Source organism: Hyperolius riggenbachi, chromosome 12 (assembly GCF_040937935.1).
Source record: "Hyperolius riggenbachi isolate aHypRig1 chromosome 12, aHypRig1.pri, whole genome shotgun sequence".
Taxonomy (NCBI): domain Eukaryota; kingdom Metazoa; phylum Chordata; class Amphibia; order Anura; family Hyperoliidae; genus Hyperolius; species Hyperolius riggenbachi.
In genome coordinates, this window is record NC_090657.1 from 105350076 (window position 1) to 105373077 (window position 23002).

At 43.3% G+C, this 23002-nt stretch overlaps 1 protein-coding gene across 1 annotated transcript in view; it reads left to right on the top strand.

The window, feature by feature from the left end:
* The window catches only part of SKAP1 (src kinase associated phosphoprotein 1), an 827172-nt gene that overhangs the window by 89943 nt on the left and 714227 nt on the right, over positions 1-23002 (top strand). The gene's annotated exons all lie outside the window — the stretch shown is intronic.

The following is a 23002-nucleotide window of genomic DNA, read 5'->3' on the forward strand; positions in this document are numbered from 1 at the left end:
ATGAAAGCCTGGCGGTAGATCCCGGCGTTGCGTCTAGTCTCGAAAGCAACATGCTGCTTTCAGAGGCGGTAAACTCTACGAAGCAATAGCAGAGACCAGAACTGCTAGCCTTGAACGCTTCCCAAAAGCCTTCAAAAGCTAGCTTTTAAACGCTGGCGTTTGCACGCAATGCCAAGCAAAAGCTCAGCAGACGCCCGTGTGAACCAGCCCTAAGAAGAAAAAAACGGTCAGTAATGCTTTGATAAATCAGGCCCTGGGATCCTGTCCAGCTATTTTACATGTGAATTATTTTTTTTTTAATCTTCAAACTTTGCTCTCCAGCTGTTAAGGAACTACAAGTCCCACAATGCATTTGCCTTTATAAATCATGACTGTGGCTGTCAGACTCCTGCAATGCATTGTGGGACTGGCCTATCCTTCTACATTCACAGAGACATAAACAAGCTGTGCAACTCTATACACGTCTAGGAAAACATTTGTCTGAACTGATTCTTGTAAGTAATGTTAGCTGGTGAATGTGAAACTTTGGTCAGCTGTCTGTCCATTTATCTTCTACCCAAGCGATGCTACAGTCCTCAACAAATGAAAAATCAGCTTGGATAGATTGTTTCAGCAAAGCATCACTCATCTCTGTCACTTTCACCTGGTGTGAACACCATTACTTCATTCACCACTAAGTTTCCAATCTTTCTACTGAAATGAATTAACCTTGTCGGGGGGTAGCTAGTTGAAATCTACGCCCTGTTTTTGGCTGCTTATCCCTGCCAAGGCGTAGTTTTTAACTTCCCTGCTGCACACTCACACCATTCCCATCGCTGTATCCCGGTTGGCACCTGACCCTGTAATTATTGTGAGCCAATCCAGGTAAAAACAGTGCTAAGACAGGGAAAGAATGGCTCTGATCCTTAAGGGATCAGAACCGTCCAGTCTTGAAAATGTTAAAGTGTACCATAGACCAACGATACTTATCTTTTTATACATGCCTGGCCGCCGTCCTCCACTGCCTGCAGCTCCGGTACGGGGTCCCGTTACTTCACCCAGTCGTGTCCAGTCTGCGCAAGTGAAGTGCGCTCTCTACGTGTATCCCCAGCGGCCGCTAGGAGAGATGCATAAAGAGCGCGCTTCCTCTTGCGCAGACTGGCCGCGACTGGCTGAAGTAATGGGACCCCATACCAGAGCTGCAGGTAGTGGAGGATGGCGGTGTGGGAGCGATCCGTTCCCATGGGGCTGGAGGAAACCCCAGGTATGTATAAAAAGGTAAGTATCGTTGGTCTCTGGTTTCCTTTAAAGGGAAGATCCAAGCAAAAAAAAAAAATGAGTTTCACTTACCTGGGGCTTCTACCAGCCCCATGTAGCCATCCTGTGCCCTCGTAGTCACTCACTGCTGCTCCAGTCCCCCGCTGGCAGCTTTCTGACCTCGGAGGTCAGGGCCGCATTGCATACATTTTTACGCATTCCAGCTAGTGCAGGAACAAAAATGTATGTGTTGCACCACTAACGCGTAAAAATGTATATGTTAATGTTCCTGCACTAGCGGGAATGCGTAAAAATGTACGCAATGCGGCCCTGACCTCCGAGGTCAGAAAGCTGCCAGCAGGGGACTGGAGCAGCAGTGAGTGACTATGAGGGCACAGGATGGCTACATGGGGCTGGTAGAAGCCCCAGGTAAGTGAAACTCATTTTTTTTTTTTGCTTGGACCTTCCCTTTAAAGAGGTGCTTTAAACCAGGTTTGAACTTCATCCCAATCCCTATACCCCATTTACCTATTTTTGAATAGATAATTTAATTGATTGGGGTGAAACACCTCCCACAGTGTGATGTCAGGGCCATGGCCCTGACAGATTCTTTTGTGTCAACCTCGTTGCATTGTGGGAAATAACAGCTTTTTCCAACTGCTAAGTAAGCAGTTAGGAAATACCAGCTTTTTCCATCAAATTTTCAGTGTGTGTGTTTATAGATAATAGCATTTGGTGCTTTGTTTTTTTGTTTTTCTTCATGTCTGTCAAAAGTAAAAATGATGACCCGCAGGTTCACTGTGAATTAAACAACATGAATGAGTTACACAGCAAATCTCAATCATTTCCTGTTTTACCTTCTATTTTTTAACTTCTCACTTTGCAATTGATTCACTGAGGGTCTGCAAGTGATGGGAATTGTTTAATGCTCCCTGTAAGGTAGTACGGAATGGAAAATGTGTAAAGTATACACATTTTAACATTAAAGTGGGAGATTCCGTCAATGTCTGATATTCAATATTATTTGGTACAGACAAAATGCACAGTTCGAAATCTCCAGGATGCTGGAAAATGTTTATATTAGAGCAGGATGTTAAAGAGACACTGAAACGAAAAAAAAAATTATGATATAGTGAATTGGTTGTGTAGTATGGATGTTTACTAGAACATTAGTAGCAAAGAAAATATTTTCATATTTTTATTTTGTTATATCATGTTTTTTACAACATTGCAGCATTCTCTAATATTTTCAGTTTACACACTACTCAGCATTCTAAATTATTTTACAGAGCAGGCCAGTGAACTATTAAACCCATCTCAGAAAAAGAAAATACAGTGACTGACAGTTGAGATAACAAGCTTCAGAAGACAGAGCTCTCTGCAACTTTGAAAGTTGTGGAGCTCACCGGCTCTTTTGCATAGATAACTGGAGTTTCTTCCTGTACTGGAAACAATATTAGACTCTTGTCTCTGCTCCTAATGTTTTATTTCTTAGCTGTACTGCACATACAAATCATTATCATATTTTTTTTTTCACTTCAGTGTCTCTTTAAGTGACCTGGGTGATGGTTGTAAAAACATTCACATGTAGGTTCTATGACAAGAGCAGCAAGTATAAATATTGCTTTTGTCCAAATTCGTTACTTATTCTGTTTATATGATGTTTATTTATTCACGCATTTATTTTCTTATTTTTCTAACCTGCACTGTAAAAGGTCAGTATTACATTTCCCCCCCACAGATGTCTGCACATTATATCTGCAGACATTTTCTAGAAGCCTCCTGTTTCTGTAGCCACCAGCCCCCATTTCTTAGAATGTTCCATGAGCCACATCTGACAGATCTGTAATTGCTCAGTTTAATCATTTCTTACGTCTAGAAATGAATTACAAGATGCTGACTTTCTTCCTGTTTTTGGTCATGTGGCACTTGAGCACGCACGGCCTGTGTGGCTTCTCCGCAGATCCCAGTAGAATTGTATTATCACATTTTCATACAGGCCTCACAGCAGTCTGGTCTTCCTAATTGCATTAAAACCTTTGTTTAGGTGCCATTACCAGATGAACTTCACATCTGGCTTATTCGACAAAATACAATAGCCAGATGTTTTCAAGCTGCAAACAAAGAGGAGCAGATACAAAATAGTTTTAATTAGAGCTCTTTACTTTGTCAACAATGCACTTGGTCTGTGTATGAAATTAGCATATGAAGAATAAAAATGTCCTTTTAAAATGCGTGATAGTTCATCCTACGATCCATTTGTTATGTAATTAAGGAAACAATAGCTTTGCCTTTATTATACTTATTTTTTGCTGTTATTGAGAAGCTTACCTGAAAATTTCACCAAGCATTGCTTATTAGTAGGAGGGCTTTTCGGTCTCTTTTATTCCTCTATACATTCCTAGTGGTTTGGGTCACCCCGAGCTGCTTGGTTACTCAGCTGAAAGAAATTTGTGATACATATTTTCCACTTGCTTTTCTTTTATTATTTTTTTTGGGGGGGGGAAGGGGGGGGGGTACGATATTTATATGGCTCTAGTTTTACTAATAAACAGACCAGTCCATACAGATGACATACATGTCAAGGACTTAAAGAGAACCAAAGACGAAGCACCCTCATGTATTTTACCATATATATCAATGGGAACATGACAGTAAACGCCTACCCTGCTCTTTGTTTCATTCTTCTCTGCAAAATCTGCCTGTTATCAGCCCTGATAAGACTGAGCATTCAGTCTAGCTTTGCCTGGAATGATTATAGCTGAGGCAGTCTTCTGTGAAGTCTTTTCAAGCCAAAGTCTGCCTCCTTGTGGCTCTGCTTTCCTGCTATTTATCCTCGAAGCAGCAAAGCAGAGCCAGAAGGGGGCAGGCTTGGGCTTGAAAAGACATCACAGAAGACTGACTCAGCTATAATCATTCTGGTGAAAGCTAGACTGAATGCTCAGTTGGGGATTCTTATCAGAGCTGATAACAGGCAGATTTAGCAGAGAAGAATGAAACAGAGAGCAGAGTAGGTGTTTACTGTCATGTTCCCATTGATATATGTGGTAAAATACATGAGGGTGCTTTGTCTCTGGTTCACTTTAAGCAAAGTTTTTAGTTCAGGTCGGGTTGTGGAAGTTTGGGTGCTGCTTTTGGCGCCCATTTAAATATCGTTTACATTTAGCATTTTATATTATTTTCTCTTTTTGCGGCGGACTGGTGAGGGCAGTAAATTAGCCGTGGAGGTTGGTGGTTAAAGAGAATCTGTACTCTAAAATTTTTACGATAATAAGAATACCATTCTCTTCATTATGTTCTCCTGGGCCCCTCTGTGCGGTTTCTGACACTCCCTGCTGCAATCCTGGCTTATAATTAACAGTTTTAGGCAGTGTTTACAAACAAATGACATGGCTTCTAACCAGAGTATGATAGGCTGAGAACAGCTTACTGTGTGACTCATGCAGAGCTTGGAGAGGGTGTGTAAAGCTTCTGCCAATGACAAGCAGTGCTGCACATTCCACACATTCCAACCTCAGCCCGACAGAGTCGACAGAGGAAAGAAGATAAGATTTATTATAGAGACAGTGCAACTAGAAAATGCTGCAGTAAGACAGACCACTTTAGAACAGGCATAGGAACTTATAGGATAAAAGAAATAAGGCTCAAAATTTTGTTGCAGAGTCTCTTTAAGGGTAGGTGTGTGTGTGTGTGTGTGGGGGGGGGGGAGAGAGGGATGGTAAGGTTAGGCATCTTTTTCTTGGGGGGGGGGGGGGGTAGAAAAAGGGTCAAGTTTAACTGTCATTGCCAGAAAAAAAAAACCACTTCAACTTCACGAACGCCGTTTTTCCATAGGCATGTACAGGTCTTTGCTGGTTTGTGTTCTGTAGGAAATTACACATACAGTATCCCCTCATGTGTTTGTTGTTTGAATGCTAACTGGCATTATTGAAACACTAAACACAAAATATTAATCTGCTGTATTATAAGGCTTAAAGGACATCTGAGGTAAAAATAAAGTGATGAGATACAATTGTATGTTACATTATTATTTGGGTTGAAAAAATACATACGTCCATCGAGTTCAACCAGAGAACAAAGTACAACACCAGCCTGCTCCCTCACATATCCCTGTTGATCCAGAGGAAGGTGAAAAGCCCTTACAAGGCATGGTCCAATTAGCCCCAAAAGGGAAAAAATTCCTTCTCGGCTCCAGATGGCAATCAGATAAAATCCCTGGATCAACATCATTGGGCATTACCTAGTAATTGTAGCCATGGATGTGTTTCAATGCAAGGAAAGCCTCTAAGCCCCCTTTAAATGCAGGTATAGAATTTGCCAGAACTACTTCCTGTGGCAATGCATTCCACATCTTAATCACTCTTACTGTTAAGAACCCTTTCCTAAATAATGGCTAAAACGTTTTTCCTCCATGCGCAGATCATGTCCTCTAGGCCTCCTAAACAATGACCTTTTTAGATGTTCCACAGTTTTTATTTTATATTTTAATCTAGTTTTTACTGTTTTATTGTCTCTGCTCTATGACTCCTTCATTGCAGTATGCCAGAGCTGAAATCTATGGACTATTAACCCTTTTTATCTCCTTACTTGCTCTCAGAAGCCATTTACTAACAGGAAAGTGTTTTATGGCTCTAATTACTTATCAGTGAGGGTTATGCTATAGTCCGACTCAGTCCCGACCAGGACAAACTGTCACTTTCATACCTGTTGTTTAACTTTTTCAGCGAGAGAAAGAAAAAAAGGAGCACTGCATAGGCATTTGTGTGCTTGACACTGTGCATACACATGTCTTTCTCATCATGTCGCATGTCACCTTGGTAGTTCTTTAAAGCCAGTCTACAGTATACCTAATATTCCACAAGGCAAATTTAAAGCAACGACTTTTAGTAAAAAAAAAAGCATTGGATGGTGCTGGCCTCATTTTTATTGTTGGTGCTTTGAAGGTCCCAATGAGCACAGTGGCCTCCATCATCTGTAAAACTACCAAAACTCGTTGTAGAGCTGGTCAGCTGTCAAAACTGAGCGATTGAGGGAGAACGGGGGTGAGTGATTGAGGGTGGAGACCAAGAAGCGGATGGACACACTGTCAGAGCTCCAAAGTTCTGTTCTCTGTGGAGAGAGAAGAACCTTTCAGAAGGACAACCATCTCTGCTGCAATCCACCAATCATGCCTGTATGGTAAAGTGGCCAGACACAAGCCACTCATTAGTAAAAGGCACATGGCAGACCACTTGGAGTTTGCAAAAAAGCACCTGAAGGACTCTCAGAGCATGAGAAACAAAATTCTCTGGTCTGATGAGACAAAGAATGAACTCTTTGGTTTAAATGCCATGCATGTCGTTTGGAGGAAACCAGGCACCGCTCATTACCAGGCCAATACGATCCCCCTTTTTTTGTTTTGAATAAATTTGCGAAAACCTCAAGTTAACTTTTTTTTTCACGATATCATAATGGGGTGTTGTGTGTAGAATTCTGAGGAATATTTTTTTTTAGAAAATGTGGAAAAAAATGATGCCTACACCTTGGAATTGGGCCAATTAGGTGAACTTTCTGGTTTTTGATTGGCCCAATTCCAAGTTAACTAAAATTTGAATGGACGCTGGAATTATCAGCATCTTCTCAACTGTCTGTAGCCATAAGTTTGAGTGGAATATAACATGTTGTTCAGTGAGCGATCCTATATTTCGAAAAAAATGGTCTGAAGACCGTTGGTAGTTTTAACTGGTCCAACTTAAAGAGAAACCGTGACCAAGAATTGAACTTCATCCCAATCAGTAGCTGATACCCCCTTTTACATGAGATAGCTATTCCTTTTTACAAACTGATCATCAGGGGGCTCTGTACGGCAGATATTGTGGTGAAACCCCTCCCACAAGAAACTCTGAGGACCATGGTAATCCTGGCAGTTTCCTGTCTGTGAACCTTGTTGCATTGTGGGAAATAGCTGTTTCCAGCTGTTTCCAACTGCCACTGCCAGCGGCAGTTTCCAACTGCCAGTGGTAAAAATGTCACCATGTGATAAATGTCAGAATTTAAATCAGGGAGAGGAAAGATTTTACAATGGGCAAACAATGACTAAATCATTTATACATAATTATTGTAAAAATGAAGCACTTTTTTTATTACATTATTTTCACTGGAGTTCCTCTTTAAGGCTGCATAAAATGGACATAAGATTTGCAGCAATTGTCATTTTATTGATTATCTCTGATCCAGAATGTTGTTGCAGTAGGGTAGAGAAATCCGTACAGAGAAAGCACACCTGATTGTCTGTCGTTGCTGTGGGTGGAGTTGCAGGAGATTAATGTGAAGGCAGAATCTAGTTGTGCTGGCCATATTTAAAATTCACTAAGGCAGGGAACACACTTAGCAGAATCTCATGCGGTTTCCCCATTATTTTTCTGTCATGATTTTTCCTGCGGGTTTTCCTTTTTTTTTTTTGCGTGCTTTTCATGTGAGTTTTTTTTATTTGATTCCGTTATGAGTTTTTAATGAATATTCATATTAGTCAAGTGAGAAAAATAATTTTCAAATAATTTCCCCCCTAAAAAACAAAAAAAGCCATCAAAAGCTTATGCTGATTGCAGGAGTTTTTCATTTCCCATAGGAAAACATTGTGTGAGAAATGCATGCGTTTTCTCGCAACCCATGCAGAAAAAATGAACTTGCTGAGCATTTTTTCCCCACACCTAAAAACTCAGTGAAAAACTCGCAAAAATTAGTTTTTTTTATGTGGCCTTAACCTCTTGACGACCAGCTAACGCCGATTGGCGTAAACTGGTCGTCTGCGGGTTACCATGGAAACGGCCGCTCGATCGAGCGGCCTTTCCATGTCAGTTCACGGAGGGTGTCTCCGTAAACAGCCGGAGAGCCGCCGATCGCAGCTCTCCGGCAAAATGTAAACAGGCGGGGAAGAAATCCCCGCTGTTTACATCATACGGCGCTGCTGCGCAGCAGCGCCGTAAGGCAGATCGGCGATCCCCGGCCTCTGATTGGCCGGGGATCGCCGGCATATGATAGGCTGAAGCCTATCCTATAATGCGCAGGACGGAACTTCGCCCTGCGCATTACGGAGAGAGGGAGGGAGGGAGGTAAGGAGGAAGAGGGCGGAAATGGCTGCGGAGGGGGGCTTTGAGAAGCCCCCCCCGCAAAACGCAGATGGCCGGCGGCGATCAGACCCCCCCAGCAGGACATCCCCCTAGTGGGGAAAAAAGGGGGGGTAGTCTGATCGCCCTGCTGCACTCCTGATCGGTGCTGCGGGCTGTAGAGCCCCCGCAGCACCGATCAGTGAAAAATCCATTGGTCGGCAGGGCCACGGTCACACTTGGCAGAATCGCATGAGTTTTCCAATGTGTTCTATGGGGAAAACTCATGCGATTCTGCTAAGTGTGACCGTGGCCTTAGAGTAACATCATGTACGATTCTGCATGCGTTTTCCGTGCTGTAGAAAAATGCATGCGATTCTAATAATGTGTCCCTGGCCTTAGGGGCGGTTCTTTCATGAAGGAAGGTGAAATATTTGCATCAGGCGCAGAGATTTCAGGGGCCGCATTTTTGTATTGTGTGTATTTTCCTGAGGAGGAATCGAGGGGCTGAGGGTGAGCAGTTTGTCACAGACTCACAGCCAGCCTGTGTGATATTGTGTTGAGCTGCAAGCCTGCAGCATGTCATGTGAGAACATTAGATGAAGCAGAGTAAATTGTCGGGTGTAGTGCGATCATTCCAAATCGGGGGGCGCATCCTCATAAGTTTGCCTCAGGCAGCAAACAGTCTAGAACCGGCCCTGCCTGGCCTTATGTTTGAATCAAGCCTTAAAGCATATCTGAAGTGATATGCGACTGGGTGAGATCAACATATGCACACATAGTACTAGTCCTACTAAGGCTAGAGTCACAGTCAGCAGAATCGTATGCGTTTTCCACTATGTGCTGGCTGGATAGTGTGTGATGGCTGAATAGTGTAATGGTTAAGGGCCCAGCCTCTGACACAGGAGACCAGGGTTTGAATCTCTGCTCTGCCTGTTCAGTAAGCCAGCAACTATTCAGTAGGAGACCTTGGGCAAGACTCCCTAACACTGCTACTGCCTATAGAGCGCGTCCTAGTGGCTGCAGCTCTGGCGCTTTGAGTCCACCAGGAGAAAAGGGCAATATAAATGTTCTGTTCTGTGCTATGGAGTAAATGTATACAATTCAAATGTGTGACCTTGGCCTGAGATATTGTCTGTAGTCCCTTTCTGTTTGCCTGTAGAGTAATTGTTAAAAACTGAAGTGATTATACATCCAAACGAGGCAGTCTAACAACTTGCAAATTCAGCCCAGTTTCCTGAAAAATAAATAACCATCAAAACCGTTTTATCCCACTGACAGACCACAGCTGATAAAATTTTAGTGCTAAAATGTTCACATGGTATTTACTTCTATTTGTTTTGCAGCTGAACGAAACAGATTTTACATCAGACTGTGATGGCTGCTGTTTAAAATACAGTCTTGAAAATGAAGCCCTTAAAGGATAGCTATCAAAGTATAGCTTCTTCCCAGAACTCCATTAATAAATAGTGGAGACTACGTAATAAAAGAATGTGGTAGTAGAAAATTAATTGTCCCTTTTTCTTTCTGCCATTAACGTACTAACTGCATCAGACCACAGAATATCTTCCCAGGACATGCCGTTCTGTGGAGAAATGTGTGTGTAGTACAATCTAAATACTGGTTACCCCTCCACAGAGTGCAGAAAGCCATGCAACCGTGGTAACTATATTGTATGAGGTGCAAGAGACAACCTCTCTCGCTCCTTCTCTGCTCTGTGGTACTCACAGCCCTTGCTCGTGTGAGGTAGCTGCTAATTGACTGTTTGCTGGTCCATTCATTAAAATCTCCCCGCCTACAGTTACACATGTAATGTCCCACCTCCGCTGGCATTGAGCTGTCTGGTAGGCAATGGCAAACAGTTGGCAGCTATTTTACATGAGCATGCGCTGTGAGTACTGTTGTGCAGAAAAGGATGTGGGCAGTCGGCTTTCTGCACTCTATGGAGGGGAAACCAGTATTGAGATTGACACACACACCTCTTCATAAAACGGCGTCCCTTGTGAAGATGGGCTATTTTGCACTCCAATGTTGTCAATGCTTTTGACGGACAACATTTTTTAGGTATTTTTTACTGCCACATATTTTTATTACACCATCACCCCATTTAATGATGGTGGTCTGGGAAAAAAGCTATACTTTGATAGTTGTCCTTTAAACTAGAAATAAAAATATGAGCATTGTCTATCTTCCTAATGTTCTGTTTACCATTAGTGCTACACACAATTTATTGGGCTTGATTCACTAAGACAAATAGCATGCCTTATCAAAGTTAACACGCCTTATCAGAGTAGCAAAGCGAACTTATGCCTGCAAATTGGCAATGACGAGAGCTCCACTCCTCCTGCCCTAAGCCCCTGCGGGTTCGTAGTGCTTGCTATGCTACTCTGATAAGGCGTGTTAACTTTGAAAAGGTGTGCTAACTTTGATAAGGCGTGCTATTTGTCTTAGTAAATCAAGCCCATTATCTTATAAGTTTATTTTCACTGTAGGTTCGTTGTAAAGTTCCATTTGTTTTTGTTTTTTTTTAATTAATGCATAACTAAATTAAATAGTGTTTATTTTTTTATAATTAGCTGTAGTTCAACTTTAAATACCTATGCCCCTTTAAATATTTTCAGGCTCTATTTTGCAGCGATGTGGGTTTAACAGAGTACAAAAACAATTTTGTAGAGCAAAAAACATCTTTATTTGAAGTTCTTTGCTAAAACAAGGTTGCATTTATAGATTAGCTAATTTATTCTGGGCCTGTGACGTTTTTCTTCTTCCCAAATGAAATGATCGTCTTGTGTCTGACAGTGACAAATTTTTATAACAGTATAATTTCTCCTTGTAAATGTCTCCATACCATGCAAATGTGTGAGATGTAGTGCAGCTGTGCAGTGCCCAGAGAGCAGAGTAATCTCTCACTATGGAAACAGCAGGCACGCTTTCAAGGGCTGCTGTGTGAAAGCTGGTGGAGAGGAAAGGATGCTCTAGACTGATGCAACTGCCATGTTTTCTAGTGTAGTATGGAAAATTTAAAAGCATGGTTTGGATTGGATGCTATTTGAATACCCCATTTTCCTTTAGAATTAGAGTTTTTTTTTTAATGGAAATTACATATTCTGTTCTGCACATACAGGCAGCGTGTGGCAGATATAAAGGATACATTCGAGCTCATATAAAATGAAAAAAATCCACTTACCTGGGGCTTCCTCCACCCCCTGCAAGCTGTCATGTGCCCTCGCCGCAGCTCCGCTCACAGCCTCTGGCCCGATCGGCTCTCAGAGTCACACTGACATCATCCTGACTGTACTGCGCAGGCGCAGGGACCGGGAGCCGCCGGAGCTGCGGCAAGGGCACAGGACGGATGCAGGGGGCTGGAGGAAGCCCCAGGTAAGTGGATTTTTTATTTTTAAATTGCTCGGACCTTCCCTTTAAAGCAAGGTTGAAGCGAAAATAAATTTATGAGATAATGAATTGTATGTGTTGTACAGCTAAGTAATAGAACATACCATATTTTTCGGACTATAAGACACGCTTTCTCTCCCCCCAAAAGTGGGGAGAAAAAGTCCCTGCATCTTATAGTCTGAAGGAAGCAAAAAAGTAGTACACATATTGCAAAAATCTAAAACAGTTTCTTTCTTTCTGTGGGTCTCTGGCGGCGTAGAGCAAACCACACGCACAATCATCTGCCACATTACACCGCCTTTCATGCCGCCAATCATCCACCTCGATGCCCGCTGTCCGTGTCGCCACCCGCAATGATCTGCATGTCGCTTCCATGCCTGCTCTCCAGGTTCTTGCATGGAAGCTGCAGCGGATGTCCTCCTCCATGTATTGCAGTGGGAGGCCAGGGCTAATTGCAGCGGCTGCCATTTTGTTAGTTCCTGCATGGCAGCGGCGTGACAGAAGACAGGAAATCATAGCAGTAGTTATGACTACCGTTGCCTCAGTACTTGTACTTCCTTGCCTGCATGAGCGCTGCACGCCATGAACGGCGCTAGTAAACAAGCAAGCATTGAGGCATCGGTAGTCATAACTACCGCTACGATCTCCCGTCTTCTGTCACGTCGCCCCCATGCAGGAACTTACAAAATGACAGCCGCTGCAATTAGCTATGGTCCCCCGCCATAATACATGGAAGAGGACAGCCCCTGCAATTAGCCCTGAATCGCTCCTCTTCTGGCCCCCTGCCGCAATACATGGAGAACAGCTGCTGCAGCTCCTGCTGGGACCGCCCCTCAAGGGATGTCGGGATCATGCCACTGCTCCCCCGCCACATCAAGATCATCAGAGCTGACATCAGAGGGAAAGCTGGATAGGTGAGATCATCCAAGTTGTAGTGTTTAGTTATTGTAACTGGTGGGGAGGCAGGGAGTTAGTTTAATGTAGGGTGTAGTGTTACTGGTGGGGCAGCAGGGGTGGGTTAGTGTAGTGTAGTAACTGCTGGGGGAATCAGGGACTAGTGTAATGTAGTGTAGTGCAAGGTTACTGGTGGGGCATCAGGCTTTAGTGTAGAGTACGGCGCTAGTAAGTAGAGTAGTCTAGCTGCTTAGGGCAGCAGCCGCTAGTGTAGCTGGGCACTGAAGCTTAGTTACTGTAGCTGGTGGCGACAGCTTTGGGGGAAAAAGGTCTACAAGACTCCCCTGCACCATGGACGCACCCAGGTTTAGCATATTTTTTTTCCCCCTGGTTTTTGTCCTCTAAACCTGGGTGTGTCTTATAGTCGGAAAAATATGGTAAGTAGCAAAGAAAAGAGTCTCATATTGTTTTCCAGTACAGGAAGAGTTAAACAAAACCTCTCTGAGCTATTTGATGAACTTGGGTCGAATACAGTCCTGTTTTTTTGAAGTATGTGAGATAAGATTTTACTACAGCAGTGTTGAAAGGGTCATTATTCCTGCTTTGTTTTATGGCTTAAAGGGACTCCGAGGAGTGCCCAAATTTAAAAGAATACACTTACCTGGGGCTTCTTCCAGCTCAGGGTAGGCGGCGAGGTCCGGCGGCATCCTCCTGGCTCGTCTCCTCCTGGCTCATCACGTCGGGGGGCGGCGGAGGCTGAACGAGACGAGCCAGGAGGATGCCGCGGGACCTCGCCGTCTACCCTGAGCTGGAAGAAGCCCCAGGTGAGTGTATTCTAAATTTAAAAGAATACACTTACCTGGGGCTTCTTCCAGCTCAGGGTAGGCGGCGAGGTCCTGCAGCAACCTCCTAGGAGTCCCTTTAACAGATGAGTGTGGTTTTAAAACTGCAACTGTAACAGAATGATGCAATGATATGAAAAAAAGCTATATAACTGAAAATAAAAGTATGGAACTCTTTTCTTTGCTACTAATGTTTTATTAATTATTCGTACAAAACATACAATTCATGATATCATAAGTTTTTTTTATTTTTTTACTTCAGGTTTGCTTTAAAATAAACTTTTCTAAAAAATCTGGGAAACCGTTGTGGTTAAACATGTCACTTAGAGATTGCATCAAGAAACATTCCTGGTAATATAACAAGCAGATATACTGCATTTTTCACTTCCACTCTTTTCTTGCATTGTTCAGCACTATTACATCTTTATAGCACTGGGTTGTACCATCTCATGTACCCTTATCCAACAGGGAGGCATCCTCTCCACCTGCAGTTATTACATACACACACTGCTGCCCCACCTTAGCTAGCTATGAATGTCAGTGTTTGCCGCACAGGCATGTTTGTTTGTTTCTACATCTAAGTTCTGTGATACTAGTCCCCCTTTATTTGAAATGAAAGAAAAACTTCAAATTATAAACCAGTAAAGATTTTTTGTGTGTGTCTGCGTACTATTACATTTAATTTATTACCTTACTTGCCCCCTTCGCTTAAAATGGGCCCCAGCATCAGTTCTAAGCTTTCTAAACATGATCACACTACACATTTACTCACTATCAGCACTATGTATGCAGCAATCAATCGTGTGCTCCTCTGTTATACCGGATTTTTCGGAATATAAGATGCTGTGGCATATAAGATGCATCTAGGTTTAGAGTGCAAAAATCAGGAAAAAAACAAACAAACCAAAAACTAAACCAAGGGGTGCGTCTATACTGCAGGGGCGTCTTATGGTCCTTTTACCCTAAAACAACGACTCCAACTACACTACACTGCCCAGCTTCAATACACTAATCCATGTTGCCCCTACCTGTTATACTACACTACACTTATTTCTGCTGCCTCCACTAACTAAGCTACACAGCAATACACTCCACTGCACTCCACTACACTTAACTAAACTACACTACGCTACACTACACTACACTACAATTGACTAAACTACACTACACTGCACTTAAAGTGGACCCAAACTAAAAATACAAGATTTCAGAAATAAAATCTATTTTCTAAATTATAATAATAAATAGCAGCCTTTTTTTCAGCTGCATGATGACAAATATAAAATATTTTACATTTATTGGAGGAACCCCACCCTTCCTTTCATATTGCCGGGACAGAAACCGGCAAACTGGTGAGTAGCAGGTGTCTGGCAAAGGAGGAATTGCTAATGGCTGCCACCTGTCAAATGATTGACCCCCATATAAGCCGGGGGTAGGAAATGCTGGATTGGTGCAGGCCACGTAATCACCCCAGTGTGTCCCAGTATAGCTAGTATAGTGCCCAGTATGGGTAGGTAGTGCCCCAGTATAGCTAGTATAGTGCCCAGTTTAGCCAGTATAGTGCCCAGTATAGGTAGGTAGTGCCCCAGTATAGCTAGTATAGTGTCCAGTTTAGCCAGTATAGTGCCCAGTTTAGCCAGTATAGTGCCCAGTATAGGTAGGTAGTGCCCCAGTATAGCTAGTATAGTGCCCAGTTTAGCTAGTATAGTGCCCAGTATAGGTAGGTAGTGCCCCAGTATAGCTAGTATAGTGCCCAGTATAGCTATTATAGTGTGCAGTATAGCTAGTATAGTGCCCCAGTATAGCCAGTATAGTGCCCCAATAAAGCTAGTATAGTGCCCCAGTATAGCTAGTATAGTGCCCAGTTTAGCTAGTAAAGTGCCCAGTTTAGCTAGTATAGTTCCCAGTATAGCTAGTATAGTGCCCAGTATAGGTAGGTAGTGCCCCTGTATAGGTAGGTAGTGCCCCAGTATAGCTAGTATAGTGCCCAGTATAGGTAGGTAGTGCCCCTGTATAGGTAGGTAGTGCCCCAGTATAGCTAGTATAGTGCCCCAGTATAGCTAGTATAGTGCCCAGTATAGGTAGGTAGTGCCCCTGTATAGGTAGGTAGTGCCCCAGTATAGCTAGTATAGTGCCCCAGTATAGCTAGTATAGTGCCCAGTATATAGGTAGGTAGTGCCCCAGTATAGCTAGTATAGTGCCCCAGTATAGCTAGTATAGTGCCCAGTATATAGGTAGGTAGTGCCCCAGTATAGCTAGTATAGTGCCCCAGTATAGCTAGTATAGTGCCCAGTATATAGGTAGGTAGTGCCCCAGTATAGCTAGTATAGTGCCCCAGTATAGCTAGTATAGTGCCCAGTATATAGGTAGGTAGTGCCCCAGTATAGCTAGTATAGTGCCCCAGTATAGCTAGTATAGTGCCCAGTATATAGGTAGGTAGTGTCCCAGTATAGCTAGTATAGTACCCAGTGTAGGTAGGTAGTGGCCAGTATAGTGCCCTGCTCCCCCCGCTGCTATTACCTGCAGCGGCTTCCTCTTCCCCGGCGCTTCCTCTTCCCCGCTCTCATGCCTGTATGAAGAGATCACAGCAGCGCGCCGGGCGCTGCTGCTGTGATGATGCAGGGGGCAGGAAAGAGTGCGGCTCCCTGTAGCGGCGATCTGTATCGCCGTTACCAGGGGAACCGCTCTTTCCTGCCCCCTGCATCATCACAGCAGCAGCGCCGGGCGCGCTGCTGTGATCTCTTCATACAGGCATGAGAGCGGGGAAGAGGAAGCGCCGGGGAAGAGGAAGCCGCTGCCTAAACAAGTAATAGCAGCGTCGGGGGGAGCTGGGAGGGGGTAGCGGGGGCCGCGGACCACCAGGGAAGACTCTCATACAAGCCGACCCCCCAACTTTTGACCCCCTTTTTGGGGGTCAAAAATTCGGCTTGTATGAGAATATATACGGTAAGTGGATTGCATGCTGTTTAACAAATAATGTTGTAAAAAACATTTATATTCACATCAAGATTGATTGTGTATTTTTTTTAATTTTAAAAGAACGATCGTTACGAAACACACACACCACAGGAAATACGTAGGTTACATCTATATGCGCAGTTGCGCGCTGCTTTCAGTAATGATCGTTCTCGTGCAATTGCTATACACACACCTTTCTTTTACAGCGATGATCGCGCGATACGATCCAACGTTTTGGAAAATTCGCTCGTGCAATGATTGCACTTTTCTCGCTCACCTTAACGATCGCTTCTGATCGCGATGGAAAGAACTTTATGCAATTTTCGGACGAGCGATCGTTAATTAGGTGTTACGAATGATCATTATCGCAAGTGTTTACGCAGCATTACAGTGGTCAAGATGGGATATGATGGTGAAAGGAAGGGACAATTTCTGAATTTTCACACTGAAAGAAATATGCAAATTTTATGAAAATTTTCTAATGCAGCTAGCGCATACGACAACTTGCTTCTCCTTACCTTACTTTAAAAATGTATGCACGTTTTCACATGCGGAGATATTGAGAATTAATATGCGTGATTCAGATGTCAAAGAGATGTGAAAAAATGCAACAGGCTCTCATTTTTTGTTCGCAGTAAAATGCAAACTATAATTCCCTTTTAATGGAAATGAGCCCAAAGACTTTCATAGGTGCAACTATCCACGTTACAATGCGGCTGTCGCACCACTGTGAATGCAGCCAAATGCTGGTTCCCTGTAGTACAGTCTTTCTACTTTTGAGGTACAGGACATCCTCAAATTCAAATTTCTGCATGTTTGCCAAAATTCTCATATATATGTTAGATCATGGCATATCTGTCTAAACTTAAAGGGATCCGGAATTAAAAGGGATATGGAGGCAACCATAGTTATATTCTTTTAAACAATACCAATTGCCTGGCTTTCCTGCTGATCTTCTGCCTTTAATACTCTTAGCCATAGACCTTACAAGCATGCAGATCAGATGTTTCTGACAAATATGTCAAGATTTTCCATATAGTACTGGGGGGTGGTGGCGCCCAAAAATAGGTAATGTAATGAAACCTAAAATAATAAGGTGAAGGGAGGGGTCTTTACAACTTTAGATGGAAGAACCCAAACCACAGGGTAAATGTAAAAAGATCAAATTATTTATTCAGCACGATTCAAAGGACAACGTGTTTCAATGGTCTCAGCCCGCTTCTTCTGGTCAATAAAAGTGCCTACATACAAAAAATATATATATGTGTATACTGACGCTGCTAAATGACATAAAAGTGCACGAGCATAGAGGTGCAGTAATTAAAAATGTATTGCACCTCTATGCACATGCACTTTAGTTCATAAACACTCATGCACTTTTATAAGTATCTTTATATGACCTCCGCTACTATTTAAAAAAATCAGATTCAGAATGAATTCAGTACAAGTAATTTGCATAATTCCGCTCCCTTGCAGTAATAAGACTTTGGCTCTTCTATCCGTTCTGAAGGAAATGAGGTCTGTAGGCCTCTGGTTTGAAGGAGTAGGGAAACCGAGGAATGAGAGATAGAAAAGGAAGGCTATGCAGGACCCAGATCTGAGCGTATGGCTAGTAGTATAAAGTTTCAATAAAGTACTAAAAATTGTTGTAGGCAGCCATTTATGGTTATGTCAAATCTGCTTAAAAGTGGAATTGAACACTTCCATATGTGTGTACTAGTGCTGTGGAGGGGCAGTGCTTCCATACAATATTTGCATAGCTATCTACTAGTGTTTTGCTTGGTTCTACTTTCGAAGTCCCCTCCCCACATAACATGAGCCAACCCACTTTTTATCACTTTAATAAGTCTCTTTATTTACTGGGGAGACTCTCACATACAGTGGTGTTTTTCTGAAGCTATACTGCGCTTTGCAAAGGTTTTGGTAGAGAGGGTTTTAGTAGCTTTTGGTCTTCTAAAAAAAAAAAAAAAAAAAGTCCTGGCTGTTTAGAACTGGACTGGGGATTCTGTTTTTTTTTTCTCTCTCTGCAGATAAAGCAAGTGTTTTCCCACTGCAGAGGAAGAAAAGACTTCTGGGTAAATGCCATTCCCCTTTTGGAAAGGCTTAATTGCATGCATTTCCCAGGGAGCATTGCCTGAAGTTTCCCTACTTGTACATTATGCTTCAGTGAAGTTTTCCTATTTAACAAATTGCGCAGTGTAAATATTGTGTTAGCAGTCTTGTTAGCTTCCCCTTCCTATATCAAAATGGACAAGGTCCAAACGGTCTTCCTAGTTTACATTTATCATCAGTATGTTAGATCCTTGTTTTTTCTTTACCAAGCAATTTGACAGCGCAGTCCTGTCTCCCTTAGGTATTCTCTTCCCACTGCATACTTCTGTTGGAATAGGGATTATGCCTTTGATTTATGAGGGGATTACTAGCAGCCTGAAAATTGTAGCTGAAGGGTGGTGTGTAGGTAAGAGAATGATAGAGCGCTATGTTACTTTACTGCGAGACTGCCACTTACAATAACATACTTGCCTTATGTAGTTATGACAAGTACAAGTAGCAAATCGTTAAAGTAGAAAACACCATTTTGTGTGGTGACAGAGAGATTGCTTTTGAAGTAGATAGAGAGTGTTTTATGAATTAATGGAGTGCAAAGTGATTTCACTAACTATTATTTACAGAATCCTCCAGCCTTCTTGCCAGGAGTTGGAGAGTACTTCTAAGAGTTGTAATGACAACGTAACCAGGTTGAAATTTATGATGTGTTTAAAAATGTAAACACAGCTCAGAAATGCAATAGTACTTGGAGCTTGTTTCCTCTGCATTGTCTCGCCTCTCCTGGAATCCTGCTTATTCAGTCAAAGCACCATGCTTGTGGGGGAGTGTAATAGAGCACTGTCCAGCATTGGGCGATCTGATTTCCCAACCACCCCTAATGTGTCTGTGAATGGACGAGCCCAGTGTGCACACTCTACTGTACCGTGGGCTATCTGTTTAGCACTGGGAGGTACATTAATATGTAATAAAAGCACAATATCACTGACTTTTCTACTCACACCTTTGAGTCATTTGAAAAAAAGTCTATAACCTCAGTGTGCTTCTCCACAAACAGTCCTGCAAGAAAACACAAATTAACATAGTGTGATGCTGCTACAATTAGCACAAGGACACCTCCGCAGCATGGATGTCCCTGGTCACCACAAACCGCACACAGGGAAATCCACACTCTACAAGACTGGGGCTCACCAGATTGTAGCCACCTCACAGACCAGGTGGATCACATGAAGAGGGTTAGGACAATCCTCTGCAAATTTGTCTCCCGGGCACTCAAGTATTGGATCAGCGCAGTGTCCCGCTAACTAGATCCCACACCCTCGGGCAGTACACGTGGGGTACAGAGAAAACTCTTCCGAGTAGTGCAATGACAACCAGTTACAGTAATGGCAAGGGAGGTGGGCGGGACTAGACGCCCGCCCACAGTAAAGTTACGTCTACACTAAAGCCTCATACACACGGGCTACAACTGTCGCCGCAACCATGTGGCACGCGCGTGTTGCGGCGACAGGTCGCCCGTGTGTATGAGGCGCGCGCCACGAACCGTCGCTTGTCAGAGCTGTCGCCAGGCAATTGACTTGGCCAATTGCCTGCAACAGCTGTTGCTGCAACTTCGACGCAACTGTCGCTTGTCCGCCGTGTGTATGCGGACTTGCGACAGCAACTCCAAACACGATGTATGGAGCTTCCGGCGGGGGGAGGAACCTTCGGCGACAGCTTCCGCCGAATCTGTATCCCTCTGTGCGCCGTGTGTACGGCTGTTGCACAGAGGGACCTGGTGGCGAGCTGTCGCTGTTTTTTTTTTTTTTTTTTTTATGGCTCTTGCCACAGCGGTGGCTCGTGTGTATGAGCCATAATATAAAGCTGGATGGCTAAGGAACTGCCCTATAAAACAAATAGTGTGCAGGGGGAGCACACGCAGAGCCGGCTGCATAAGTTTACACACATCGCATTGCAGTTGGCTCTACGTGCATACAGTACAATATACATATATTCCCTCCCAGTCAACCTATCTACATAATATATAGCAGGGGTCTCAAACTCAATTTACCTGGGGGCCGCAGGAGGCAAAGTCAGGATGAGGCTGGGCCGCATAAAGAATTTCCAAATCGCGGCGTATCGCCGCCTCTGCCCGCCCCTCTCACTCTTCCTTCACCGAGAGGGGCGGGGAGAGGCGGCGATCCATGCGGCGATTGACGTCAGGAGGGACAGAGCTGAAGCTGAAAGCTCTGCCCCTTCCAGGAAATGCCGGCGGATTGTCCCCCGGGCGATTTGGGGGCTCTGCAGCCCTCGTTTAACGGCGGGGATGCGGCGGATTACTTGGGAGCACTGAAGCAAACTATAAGGAAGGTTTTGCCGGCGAGGGCCACAAAATATTTTATCGAGGGCCGCAAATGGGCCGCGAGTTTGAGACCCCTGGTATATAGTCTTCCTGGGCTACATACCCATTAACCTCCCTGGTGTTTCCAGATTTAATGTCTAAAAGCCATACAATATTTTTCACAAGCTTTTAGACCCTTAAATAAAAAAAAACATACTACAGAGAGGTCTGCAGCAGCTCCTGCATGAAACTCACTCAGGCACGGGATTACCACCCTGTCCTGCGGCTTTCCGTCTCAAGCCTGATTTAGGATTACCGCTAAGGAGGTTAAAGTTGAAATTTCCAATACTAAAAGTAAAACACAAGTTCTTCTGCATAGCGCTTGTGACAGAATCAGTACCCAGTATATTCCACTAGGGTATACAGTCCATAGCATATCTAAAATGTATAAATGTAAAAAAAAAAACTGTATATAAAAGCCTAGGGCGCCATACACATACCTTTTTATTGCATCCTTTTATGCATGGTGCCCTTAAAAAAATAAAATAGGTGCTGAAGTCACCCCTACTCTTTAGCGGTAATCCTGAGTCAGACTCGGGACGGAGATCCGCAGCTCAGGGCGGTAATCTCGAGCCTGAGTGAGTTATATGCTGGAGCTGCTACAGATCTCTGTGGTATGTTTATTTTCTTGTTTTTGGGGTCTAAAAGCGTGTGGAAAAATAGCACTGCATTTAGACCATAAATCTGGAAATAATCATAGTTCCAGGGAAGTTAGTTACTTTTATTCAACCAGCAAGTCATTTTTTGATGGGAAATAACACAGGTGTCTCCCAAAAGATAAGACCATGTACAAAAGACATTATTGTGGGGGAAAAACATTTCTCAGCTTTTACTTACATTTAAGCAAAAAGTGTCCAGTCCAAATGTATTCATACCCTTCACAAACTGTCACAGTGGAGGAAAATCCAAAGTTCTATACCATTCCAAATAGTCCAATCTGTTCTAAAGCATCCTACCCTATCTAATTATGAACAGCTGTTTTCATCAAGTCAGCAGGTGAAAAACAGCAGCTCTCTGCAGTTGGTTTGTGGACAGTCATGGCTAAGACAAAGGAGCTCAATGAGGAATACCTGCAGCTGCGCGTTGTGGCTGCTCACAAGTCAGGAAAGGGTTATAAGACCATTTCTAAATGTTGTCAAGTTCCAGTGGCTACATTGCAAAGTATTATAAAAAAATACAAGATGTTCCGCACTGTGGAAAATCTCAGAGGACATCAGAGGTCGGAAGCCAAAAGTGACACCTGTGCTGGCCAGGAGGATAGTTAGAGAGGTGAAAAAGAATCCAATGATCACCACCAAGGCCATCCTGGTGAATCTGGGCTCTGCTGTTGGCAATGTATCAAGGCAGAAAATCCAACGGACACTGCACACTGCTGGGTTCCACGAATGTAGACCAAGGAGGACACCACTTCTCCAGATAGGGCACACAAAAGCTCACTTTGCCTTTGCAAATGCTCATCTGGACAAAGAAGACTTCCGGTACTCTGTGTTATGGTCAGATGGAATAAAAATGTAATTGTTTGGTCACAATGATGTTTCCTTCATTTGAAAAGAGAAGCCATTCAACCTAAAGAACACCATCCCCACTGTCAAGTCAAACATGGTGGTGGGAACCTAATGCTTTGGTGTTGTTTTTCAGCCAATGGACCAGGGAACCTAATCACAGTAAATGGCACCATGAAAAAGAACAATACATGAGGATTCTCAACGACAACATCAGGCAGTCTGCAGAGAAACCTGGTCTTGGCCACCAGTGGACATTTCAGCATGACAATGACCCAAAACACACAGCAAAAAACACAGTTAAAAAACAGTTATTTGGTTGAGGTGTTGCAGACACTTCCTAGAAACAATCATACAATCAGGCACGGACTTATACACACTTTAATCTCTTCTAGGCTATGAGTGTTCGTTTAGTACGGCAGAAGTCAAGCTTATTAAATAATAATTTAATATTCCAGGGAAAAAGGTGGAACAATGCAGAACAGAATATATACAAAAGATTACAAAAACAAAGTAAAAAGTTACAAAGATAAAAAGTACAAAAATACACACAAAGCGATTTTGCTTACCAAAATAAACGGGGAAATAAACGTACCAGCGTATCGATCTGGCGTCGTTGCGGGAGTACGCACTTCTGGTCAGGAACCAGGTTAGTTCTAGCCGTGT